General features: G+C 42.0%; 1 protein-coding gene across 2 annotated transcripts in view; it reads left to right on the top strand.

The window, feature by feature from the left end:
• dnmbp (dynamin binding protein) overlaps positions 1 to 12,285 on the top strand; it is a 61,974-nt gene continuing 49,689 nt past the window's right edge. For both annotated transcript variants that reach the window (XM_030077533.1, XM_030077534.1), the window contains exon 1: positions 1 to 343. The gene's annotated coding sequence lies outside the window, so the exon portion shown is untranslated. The remainder of the gene's footprint in view (positions 344 to 12,285) is intronic.

Here is a 12,285-nt window from a genome sequence, read left to right on the forward strand (position 1 = left end):
GTAGGCATGGAGAGCGCAACCCAACTCGACTGCTCTTGTTTCTAATGGGATGACAGCTGATTCTGGCGAGCCAGCGTCAGCTCTGTCCGCTCCGCCGCGTCACTTTCTGCCACCAACATGTTTCCTCGGCCTCTGTCCTAACAGGAGACGATTCTCCACACGGATCGGGAACTTGCGAGCAACTCCAGATCCGCGGTCCGTGTCGCTGCTCAAGTTGATCGCGAAGAAAAAAAAAAAAAGCAACTCCGCCACCACATCACCGACCCAAAAAAGTTGGATACCTTGTCTGACTGGATATAACAGCCCGATCCTGGTTTCCGCAGGACATCCGACCACTTTATAGGTAGGTAAAATGGCAGTGTCTTGCAAACTTTCCCTACCCATGCAAATTCAAAGGAAATCCAAGTATCACATGATGAATGATGCGCCGAGGTGACACGAGTAAATGTTTATAAGCATGAGCAAAATATTAGGGCGCACCAGACCTAATATTGACACCGCTCTCCTGCTCGTTTTCACGGATTAGGCGTCTAAACCTCTTTGCAAGTGTCAACAAACACGTATTGATACTAGATTGGCTTTATTTGCAAGCAGCCAAGATGGGTTCGCCGTAGGTAGAGTGCGGGGCTGGGAGTCCGGAGCCCTCGGCCAGGCACAGGACGTGAGCTGAATGATTGATGACAGGGAGCGCAAGTACAGCCGCGCAGAAAATCCCCCTCCTGTGCTGTCACCTGTGTCTGTGCTGTCAGTTGTTCCAACACACACACACACACTGCACAGACCAGTGGAACAGTCTGGTCACACACTTATTAGCCCTGGTGGTCTGAGTGTGACAGCTAAGGATCCTTGTCCTGTCCTGTTCTGTTCCATTATATTCTGTTATGTTCTGTCTGTCCTATTTGGTTTACTTCTTTACCTTTCTATGCTGTCTACTTCTAATCTGTGTAGTTTTGCCCTGTCCTATCAGCTCTAGTTGATTTACTTCTATTCTGTGTTGTTCTGGCCTACTCTGTCATTTCTAGTTAGTTTACCTATTTTCTACTCTAATTCTGTTCAGTCTAGTTCTGTCCTCTTCTGTCAGTTCTGGTTGGTGAACTTCTATTCTGTCTACTTCTGTTTTGTGTATTTCTGTCCCAGTCTGTGGGTTACTGCTTTTCTATTCTGCCTACTTCTGTTCTGTGTTGCTCTATCCTATTCTGTCATTTCTAGTTAGTTTACTCATTTTCTATTCTGTCTAATTCTATTCAGTGTAGCCCTGTCCTGTTCTGTCAGCTCTAGTTGATTTACTTCTTTTCTATTCTGTCTTCTTGCATTCCAGTGACACACTGTTTTGTTTACTTCCAGTCCATATAGTTTGGTTCTGTTCTGCTATTGCATTCTGTCCTGTTAGACTTACATTCTGTTTAGCTCTCTTCTATCCTGTTCAATTTGTACTGTCAGTTCTATTCTATTCTGTTCCCTCCGCCTCTGTTCTTACACAAAGCGGCAGTTTGCTTTGAGAGCCAAACAGATGCAGCAGAACAACATATTCCTTGACCTTATTAACAGCCTTGGCACGCTGCTCTAGTTTGCTGGTGGCCCGTCAGTCTGGCACAGTGACTGCAGCAGCAGAGCTGTCTGGCTGCCTGTCATAACGACCTCGGTGCCGTGATATCATCATGAGAATGGGAGAGTGTAATTGCTTTTGATGGATTTAGGCAGGCACTTTGGCACACACCACTCCATTCAAGATTTCTGTGGGACATACAGTTTGTATTGTTAACACCATGTGTTTAGTGGAGATGGATTATTATAGATGCTTTAAATAGGTTTTGTAGTGGTTTTAACATAGGCACCTCAAAGATATTGGAGGGGTGTGTAAGAACAATAGCCTTTTGTGAGCAATGTGGTTGATGTTGTGGGATACAGTCACTTGCTGCAAATAGCCTAAAGTTGAATAATGTATAGTTTGTAACTTGAATTGGATCAGCTCTGCAGCTTCAGTGGAATTAGGCTGAGTTGTGCTGCAAACTCACTGCAGGATGAGCCAGACTTGTTCTGCTGAAGCTGCACATCTGACACGGCTTTTCATACACGACACCACATGGAGTGGGTTGATATAGCTTAAGTATTTAAGTAAGTGCTTGCAGTCAAATGTGTGCTCTCACCCCCTCTGTATCCCCTACTTAGTTTGGAATTCAGATCCAATCAGTGGCAAATATTGATACACTGTGGAGTCTTATCACAAAATCAAACATGTGAACTGTGTTTTAATTGCTCCCTTAAGATAAGGGGCAAACAGTGAAATCTGGCTTAAACCCCACAGTGACACACGCTTTGAATCCATAAGTGCAAGTCTGCTAACCATCGTCAGTGAAGTCAGGATGTAAGCATTTGTGGTCCACCACCACCACCAGTGTTGTCTCTGTTGTTTTGCTGCAGTGTCAGTGCACGAGGTACAGTACTTTGGGACTGAGACAGACCACAGAGGGATGAGAACAGGAAAGAAATCTTTTGCTAAATACATAATTTTGGGTCTACAAATTCAGTTCAGCACAACGTCCCCATGGATTCAGTGAAGAATTTGTCATTTGACCACTATTAACTTATGCATTCCTCTGTTTTTCTCCCTCTAGAACTGAGATCTACTGTTAAACTTTGTTTGTGTTACTTTTTTCTGTTTTGTTGTTTTTTACTGTTTAATATCAGTAAAGATTTTGGATGCACATACAGGAAAGCCCCTTCCTGAATTATTTGAAGGTGGAAACAGTGTCTTATATCGAGGCTTGGTGACGAGGACATTTACATCAGAATACGTGTAACACAATACACAGGTGTTTCTCAAGTAAATCCAGTCATGATGTAATGACTGGATTTACTGTCCCACTGTCATACCTCTAAATAAGATAATGGAATAAAACTTAAGAAGAGAGTAATAATTCACTGTTTTTCTCCTTATTACATAATGCACCATCACTTCAGATAGAGAGCAGGTCTTGGACAGAAAAAGCATTCCTAGCATTCTTGTGGCAGCAGCACAGTATTGGTTAACTTGAATAAGGAGGGGGAAAACTTGATCTGAACTAGATCTGGAAACTAGGTGCTTTGCTGCCGGTATGAGGGGACGTTTCAGAGAAGTGGGTGAGGCGTGCAGATTATCGCCCTGATATTGTTGCATTCCTCACCTTTCAGATAGCATCCTGCTATCACTGTGATTAGAAAGTACTGGTAACTCCCTTGGCTGCCATATAGACTTTGCATTTGAGCTGCAAACTATATCAAGCTGGAGAGAGTTGAGGAGTAGTTTGGCTATAAATGTTCTTTGAGTGTATTACACTGTGTAAATGAATGCTTCCCCCATTTTATGGATGATATTACAGAGATAAAGGACAGGAGGATGAGGCAGGTGTGCTGGGAAACAGTGACAGACAGGCGAGGTGGCAACAGAGAGACAAGATGCATCAAGGTGGGCAGACAGACTGAATGACCAGCTAGGAAACCAGACAGGAAAGTGTCTTTATTGGAGCTGAACAGTATGGGGAAAAGACATCTTGCAGTTGTTTTCACAGATATTGTGATTGTAACATCATTCATGATTTTAGTGGGAATGCTAATTTTTGCACTCTGATTTTTATTTTTCATTTTTACAAAAAAAAAAAAAAAACTCTGCAACCTGTATCAAGCATCTTTTCTTACATCTGAGCGGTAGGCTATTATTTATAAGCTGTGTCATCTCTGTAGCACTGCACTTCACTTATAATGCAGTTGTGTCCTGCAATTTGGATTTTGCACTTGGCCATGTTGCAGTTCCAGTAGTCTTTCACTTGATTGTTCAGCCCTGACCTTTATACGCAAACCCTTAATATAGTAATACAAGTATCAATTCCTCTTATGCAGCAATCTGACCCTTTCTCACTCTGAGGAAAATCACCCCGGCTCTGTCACTGTGTTTACAGTCTTGATGTCTATGAGTCAGCGGAGCGGCTCAGGAAAGTTTTGGTAAATGACATCACAGAGTAGTGTCATGACAATTACCTCGCTGGATTTCAGCGAGACCTGGAATAAATTCGATGTAATCACAGAATTCTGAAGGAACCTGCTTTGGGTTGGACTGTAGACTCAAGAGTGAGGTAGAGAGAATGGAAGGGGCACACATGGCATTTTATGAACCAGCTTGTCTTTGTTCCTCTATGTGTGATCTTGTAGAGCCCAAGTCTGTGTGTGTGTGCGTGTGTGTGTGTATGAGAGAGTGTGTGTTTATATGCACCAGCTCGAGTTTGTGTTTTTCCATCCTGCATGAGCTGAGTGTTGCCCATGCATGCTGAGATAACATTAGATGTCATCCAAGTGAAGCAGTGTGTATTGTAGAGCACAGAGGTCCCTCACAGTTTAAATGTCAGTGAGCTTCAGAGCCGCAGTCAGCTCGCAACATCATTCCAGTCCAAATGAACGAGACCATTTGGCCCGGGGGAACATTTGGAGGCAATAACACATCTGAAGTCTACATAAACTGTGATGACTAATCTTGCAGTGTCGATGTTTTAGTAGCTTAAGGCGAATAGCAATTCATCCTAAAAAATTCTATCTGCAGCTTCTTCATACACAGTAGTCTGGTTTAATGGACCACAGAAAGTTTTATCAAGCTTTCATCTCCTCGTGAGCTTTGTTTTATCTTAGGGCCACCAGTTTTGAACATGTTGCCTGAATCCAGTTCATCTACTGCCTCTTTTCATTTTTGTTTATTAACTATTAACCGCTGTGTGACTGTAGCACTGACACAGCAGACTTTCGGGCTGTTTTGTTGAATTTAAAGTCAACTGGGCTATATATCAACACCAATCCCCAACCAAGATTATTTTTGTACTATTGGTCAGTAATATCCAGCTCATTAATGTGCAAGTTTAGTTACTCTCTGAGGTAGTCTTGGTTTTTTTTTGGTATGTTTCAGAGCAACTAGTGTTTTGGAGGGACTTGTTTGAAGACAGCATTGTTCAAAGTCATGGGAACAATGTGCGAACCTTGGGTGGATTTTCCTTCAGAGAGCACATTTTATAAGTTGGATCAGATCATTATGTTTTAGCATATTGGATTGAGGATGATGTGATGTGAGGGAGCTCAGTTATGTAAGAGCTCATATGAAAACTATTAGGCCTCAGCCGTGGCGAGGGTGCGGCATATCCTTGGGCACCTCTGGGGTCCTCTGAGGGAAAAGCCTCTGCCTTCCAAACAGATCCGTGTTGCCTTGGCGACGCAGCCGTGGCCCTTTCAGCATGGACATCTGAGTTTTTTTTTCCTCAACGTGGAAATGTTTATGCAAAAGAACACTCCACCCTGTGTGAGCGTGAGAGAGAGTGTGTGTGTGTGTCATACAGGCCATTAATATTCAACACATGCATGCTGGAGAAAGGAATGAGGAAACATTAAGAGTGTGTGTCTGTCTGTTTGGGACTAAGGGGGAGTTCTGGAAAAAAAGCAAGCAAGCTGAGGAGTGAGAAGAATGAACAGATTTCCTTTGGGGATTTATTCTTGCCAAACTGCAAAGACATTGGAAAAGGGAAAAACAAATTGAGTAAAAATTAGGAGGTGGAGGTGGAGGGAGATCGACGGATGAGACAAACAGTGTACTCCAGTACTTTCCAAGGACCGGCCCAGTTTTTCCCCTTCAGTCATGTAGCAGCAGCAGCGGCGGCCCCACTGTTCCCGGAACGTCTAGCACTGCTAGAAAATGTAAAAACGATCAGAATTCCCGAATCAATTTTCAACCCATAAAAAGTAATGGACTGATATCGGAAACAAGACGAGAAGCAGCACTGAGATTTTCTTAGTGCCGCACTGCTATAAAAACTTATATTGGAAACTCATCCCACCCTCTCTTCACCTCAGTTCTTGTCTCCATCCATCCAGAAGAGGGAGAGAAACAAGGCTGGAGGGATAGAGGTGTGGAAGATGACTGATGGGATTGCTGGGCTTGTCCGGCCATGTCTCAGATCACTGTCAAGAGAGAAATAGCTGTTTCTTCCACAGGGCCAGACGGAGATAGCGAGAGGCTGCTTTATCAGGGGTTTTTTTTATCACAGCCCTCCCAGTGTGTCATAAGTTTCATCTTGAGCCAGAAGAAAAGAGAAAACTGTCTCATGGTGGAAATTGAGGCGATTTTAGAGCTTGATCTAAATGGTTTTAATGAGAACAGAGGAGTCTAATGAGAGTCTGTACTGAAATCGTCACTGCAGCTCCTACATATAGTCTCCCAAAAAAGAAACCTGGCACAGGTGAAAATAGGAATGGCCAAAAAAATAATCCTGTCATAGATTTTATGGGTTTATTAACCAAGAGTGTTACAGTATGGCTCAAATACTGTAACAGGATCACTTTGCAAATGTCAGAGGCAGGATCTTGGTTAATAAACCCATAAAACCTCTGTCAAGTTTCTTTTTTCCTGACAATTATTATTTCACCTTATTATTTCAAGCTTCTTTTTGGGAAGAGCATATATGGACTCTGATATGCAAATAGATCGGCCAGTAGTGATAGTTAATTGGCATGCACAGTCTGACATAAAATATTTTTTTAGTGTTAGGGTAGTAGGCTAGTATTGGGTATTAAAATATTTTATAATATCTTCAGAGTCAAAGTCTTCTTGACCAATCAGTGGTTATGTTATTTGTTTTGCACATGCTGAAAGTTTTTGCGCACAATAAAGGCTTTAGTCAATCATGGTCAAAGTTTTCTTCTTCTGTTTTTCTGCCTTTAAGAAGTGTCAAAAATTGAATGTGCATGCCTAACCTGTCAAGCTGCAAAATATGACCGGGAATGTGCGAGTTTCTGTTGTTGTGCCGATGTGACGTTCAGAGGGTTTGTGTCTTGAAAGAAAAATGACTTCCAGCATAGAAACTTGGTCAACAGCTCTTGGTAAAAGTGATAAATTTTGTTTTTGTTTATCATTCCATGTAAATAATCTGAGTTATTGTACTTTTCACTCTTTGTTAAACTATTAGCTGTCAGACATATTAAACAGCTTTTGATTGAAAGCTTTTGATTGAAACATGGATTGCTGTTACCAGTTCAGAGACATTGTGCCTGTTGTGTAAGAAGATGAGCCTGGGCAGGAAACTGTTCAATCAGATACAAACCACCACATTGTTCTTTATCTGTTAACCCATTCTGAATAAATCTGATGCACTTCCTCCTGTTACTGTGCCTTGGGGGGCCAGAGGCGTCAAGTATTGGATGCTCAGTTGGTGTGATCGCCTGCTTGTTGAGGTAGTGTTAGACAAATTTCTTTGGAGTTGCTTGTTCACTCGTTAGAGTAGAACTAGCTTTGCCAGATATTTCCACAGCGTTTGGCTGCTTTGAGCTTTTGGCTTAGGTTGCCAGATGTGTTCTTTATCCTGTTGGCTGAGGCCACGTTGTGCTTTCTCATCGGGATGAAATGCACTGTGAAGCGGGGCTGCTGTCCTCACCGTCCTGCTATGAATTTGTTGTCTCCAATGCTGACTAATGTCCAGATTACAACACTACATCAAACTGGATCTTCTTACATTTTTATCTGTGCATTGCTTTTATTAATGTAATGTATTTTGGGAGAATGATTTCCCATGACAGAGCATGAGAAATTTCGCGTTACTGGTTGAAAACCCTGTAATTTCAGCTGATTGTGCCATTCAGTAATTACAAGTGTATTTCATTAACTGTTGATTGGAAAAAAAAAGCCCTGCAGAAAAGATATGACTCATGTCTGAGATGCTGATGTCATCATGATCCAGAGGGTCTCCTAGGCAGAGTAGTGACACCTGTAAGCACATGGTTTGCTCCCCACATGACTTCTGTTGACAACTGTCTGCCCAGCCCTCCGCCTCGCCCCCTCCATCACATGTGCTGAAAGACCAGACAGTGGAAAGAAAAGGGACAGATGTCCCACTGTTTTTAATATCCAGAACCATCCACCGGCTGCCCACCTGTTTCGGCTGCATTGCTTTCAGCTGAATGCATTTTAGTGGATGCAGCATTCTGGATGGGAGGACCGCATTGGTGCTCAGCACAATGAGTCATCAGTAAACAATCGGGAATATCAAAAGGCATCAACTGTGGCCCAGCCCGCTCCAGTGGATTCTGCTGGCGTACGTGCATGTGTGTGTCTGTGTGTGTCTGTGTGTGTGTGTGTGTGTGTGTGTGTGTGTGTGTGTGTGTGTTTGTTTCCATGCACAGGGAGGTGCCCGTCTGCCAGCTCAACATGCATTTGAATAGGATGGAATGGCATGTGTGTGTGTGTGTGTGTGTGTGTGTGTGTGTGTGTGTGTGTGTGTGTGTGTGTATGTGTATGTGTGTGGTGCATCAGTCAGTAGGCAGACAGATAAAGGGGCAGGGGCTTCATTGTTGGCATCAGATGACTCTGTTGAATAAAAAACACGAGTCAGCAGATCAAATTTCCATACACACACGATGGATATGATGAGGGAGTTTTTGACATATTTAATGTTTCATGAATACTACACTGCTTGTCTGTGGTTCAGAGGCTAACGGATGATGAATATTTCAGTGTCAGTCCAAAATATGGTCATCGGTTTTCAAAATCAGTCAAAAATGGATGTTTGTTGTGTTTGTTTTTTTTTAATAATATAAATATTAATTGCTGATTAGTGTATAGTTAATTTATTTTTTAACCAGATGCAAAGGTAGTTTGCATTAAACCTGCCATCTCAAAATCTTCTTTACTCACCCTCAATATCGTTTTAGGCCCTAATGTTAAATAGACAGGGAAATCATTTTTGTGATTGTTAATTTTCAAAAATCTAATTTGAATTAGACTTTTTCATGCAATAGCTCAGACTGAAAATGAATGGGCAGGGTTCATTCACTGTCAGGTAGAGGAAGTCAGACTTGGTGATGACTTATGTTTCGTTGTCTAAATGTGTCTGGTTGCTGGATGTGTGGGTGAGTAAGTGACGAGTGAGTATGTTTGAGTGAGAGACAAGCCATAAATATCCATGAGCAATGAAAATAATATTCTGCTAAATGTAAATATCCTCCATTCAGAGTTCCACTTAAAGGACCATACCAGTGATGTTTGGCCTGTTTACTACAAATGCACAGTCTACCACTTTCCATTTTCTATGCATGTCAGCCTAAAGCCCAAACAACCAGCGGCCTTGTTATGCATGCTTTTTCCCTCCTGTTATTGCTTACAGTGGAAACTACATCATAATATGCATCATCATCCAAACAGGTAGTAAGGGCAGGTGGTTGAATTTTGTAAAAATCCACATTAACTGCAGGAGAAATGTCTGACTTTTGCTTTGAAATGTTGCACAGTAACAGCAGTGAACCCACTCAGTGTTCATACGAGGCATTTCAGAACATTACTCAGTTTAACAGATGTGTGTACCTCTAAAATAGACTTTGTTCCATATGTTTACCCTCAGTTTAACTATGCCTCTTGATTCATTTGGGGACAGACACACACGTCCACACACAAACACACACACTCTTGCATAGGCTGGTTACTTAAGAGAGATGATGGTTCCCGGCCCATGCCCCAGGTCACACAGTTGGTGCTTTGTCCCACTGTCAGCTGTGAGATATATATGTGTGTATGTGTGTGTGTGTGTTTGTGACAGCTGTTGACTTAGCTGTCTGTTGTAATACTGTTACTTTCCCGAGGACAGTGCCAAGTGGCACACACTAGTCTAACTCACACTCTGTCATTCACTCCCTGTCCCTAAAAAAACCCCTTTCTCTGTAACCCCTGTTGTTGTCTGGTTAGAGCTGAGTTGATCCCCTCTCAGCTTTGGCCTGTGTTGTCTGTTCTCCACTTGGCACGGCTGTCGGAGAAAAGGGGCTGAGTCTCCGAGCTGAGTCATGAGAACATCTGCAGTTTGTAATTGTACATAGATTCAATGTTAGCAAGCTTGAAGGAACGAGACTCAGAGCTTGTTTCATTCCTTAAAGTGGCATTTCTGTGAAGTGATTTTGCCAAATGGATCTGGACGTGATAAGGTGTTGAAAGTATTTAATTGTTTAGATTTCATACTTGAACATGGACAAATAGATTCAAAGTGGTGAGATTAAAAACAGTCACTCCTACATTTTCTTGTATTGAAGCAGTTTCTGGTGAAATAAATGATGAAATGAAGCTGTTTTTGATTTTGCTGAGGAATTGTGGAAGTCCCCCGGGCCCTGCTTAATAAATGATTGTAGCAGAAGACATTTATTTTTGTGCATATTCCTTTGAAAACCTAATCAGCTGCAGCTAGGCTGCAGCTGCCTAATTTGAAATGATTGGTATTGATATTGATATTGATATCGAATCCAGTTGACAGTGCTTTAATTCTCAACATCACAACTGATTCATGAAACTGTTTTTTTTTTAGTCAGAATAATGTAAATCTCTTGCATCTCCCATGTGTGCTGAATTATTTATTCCAACAAACTTACAAACTGTTGTGTTCTGTTTTTTTTTTTTTTTTTTTTTTTTTTTTTTTGCTACTGTTGTTTTCTAGTTGTCAAGACCCAGTGCGAGTTCACTCATTCATTATCAGAGTCCCATTATCAGGACATCATAAATCCTAACAGATGAAACACACCTTTGTTGTAGTCTTGAGATGAAGCTCTGCCCACGTGCAGAGTGCCCCTTGGACTTTTCCAGGAAGCGCTGGCGGGAAAGCAGTTAACACTTGCGGGTCCATTGTGTTGATGAACTCAAATGGATGGGAATGTGTGGATGGTTTCTGGTTTGAAAATGCATGTTGGGTGTTTTTCTTTGAGCACCTTTTCAACTGATAGACATTTTTACCGCCCACTGACGGCAAATCCGAAAAGACACAATACCAGCTTATGTCGAAACCGGATCTCCAGGCATGTCCGCTACTCCTCCTGACGTGATCCTGTTTCTTCCTATTCTTTTTTTTTTTTTTTTTTTTTTTTTTTTAAATCAAAACAAAACAGTCCACATCCGGTGTGCTTATTTTTATGACTCATACACTGATGAGGCACTGACATGTTTGAGTAGCAATACAGTATGAATTCGCAGAGAGAATGCACTATTTTAATTTAAAGAAGACTATACATTTTCAAACGGGAGGGCACACCACTTTATATACTAATGTTAAGGATGAGGCTGAGGAAGGCTTAAACTCCTTAGGTTTATGCCAAGACTAATAACCCACTGAATTAATGCAACACTTTTAAATGCCTGTCTTGAATCTAATGTTTTGATGTCAAATGAACAGAAAAACACAAACAAGGAAGGGAGAAGCTCACGTTTTTGGTTTTGATCCGGTGAAAGAGATGTCCTGAGCTCCCAAGGCACTTCTAAGTAATATTCATTAGAGAATTGAGTGGTATTTATCATTTTTTACCACAACATAACAAGGTGAGGTTCCCTCCCCATTGCATAGTCTGCCTTTAAGCATTTGGACAGGATATCAGCAGTCGGAAACTGGCATTGGCACTTCCCTATTTTGAGCCTATAAGACACAGAGGCAGGACCTTGGCTTTGCTGGCATGAAGTGGAACTATGTTGATATTTAGTCTTCAGCATCAGCAGTGCCACGCTTCTATAATTAATGCTTGCTGATACTCATTTTGTTTATTTTGTCTCTTGCTCTTGTTTCTTGAAATTCCAAGAAATGCAGTAGACTGAGGAAGTAACTGGATAGATTGCAGTGCTTAATATATGATGGCTCTGGTCCTGGATCAGTTTGGATCAGTTGTAACGTATCTAATAAATGCACAGCGGTCATGCAGTTACAGTTAATTAAAACCACAACGCCATAAATGAAAATGGTGGTTCATGCTGGGTTGTGTGTCTCTTATTAACCACTTTGTTAGCTAGTGTGTGAAACTGTATTTAATTTGCTGCTGAGATGATCAGATGTAGCACTTCTACCAGTTTATTTTGCATTAGCTGATTCCTTTGGGCCAAATATCCTGTTAAAAGTTTGAAATGAACAGTGATGCTGCCCCACTCTCACCTGAAAACGAAACGTCTTTGCCAACAGGGAGCTTGTACGTGTGATCGTCCAGAGCAGTGTTTAAAAGTCACAAAGCGCGTGGGCTGCCGACACACTGACAGACCCATAAATAACACTAAGAAGCTTGTCTGGCTTGATGTGGCGCTCGGGATTAACTTCAAGGAAGCTGCAGCAGGCCTGTGATTGTTGGCATGTCCCTGCCCAGTTTGCAGGAGAAGGAGTGCTGGTGCTGTGTGTGTGTGTGTGTGTGTGTGTGTGTGTGTGTGTGTGGCAGCATGCACAGAGTCAAGCAGTGCATGGGATGCTGTGTGTTGCATTTTAACATCAGTCAGCATTC

This window comes from Myripristis murdjan, chromosome 19 (genome assembly GCF_902150065.1).
Source record: "Myripristis murdjan chromosome 19, fMyrMur1.1, whole genome shotgun sequence".
Lineage (NCBI taxonomy): Eukaryota > Metazoa > Chordata > Actinopteri > Holocentriformes > Holocentridae > Myripristis > Myripristis murdjan.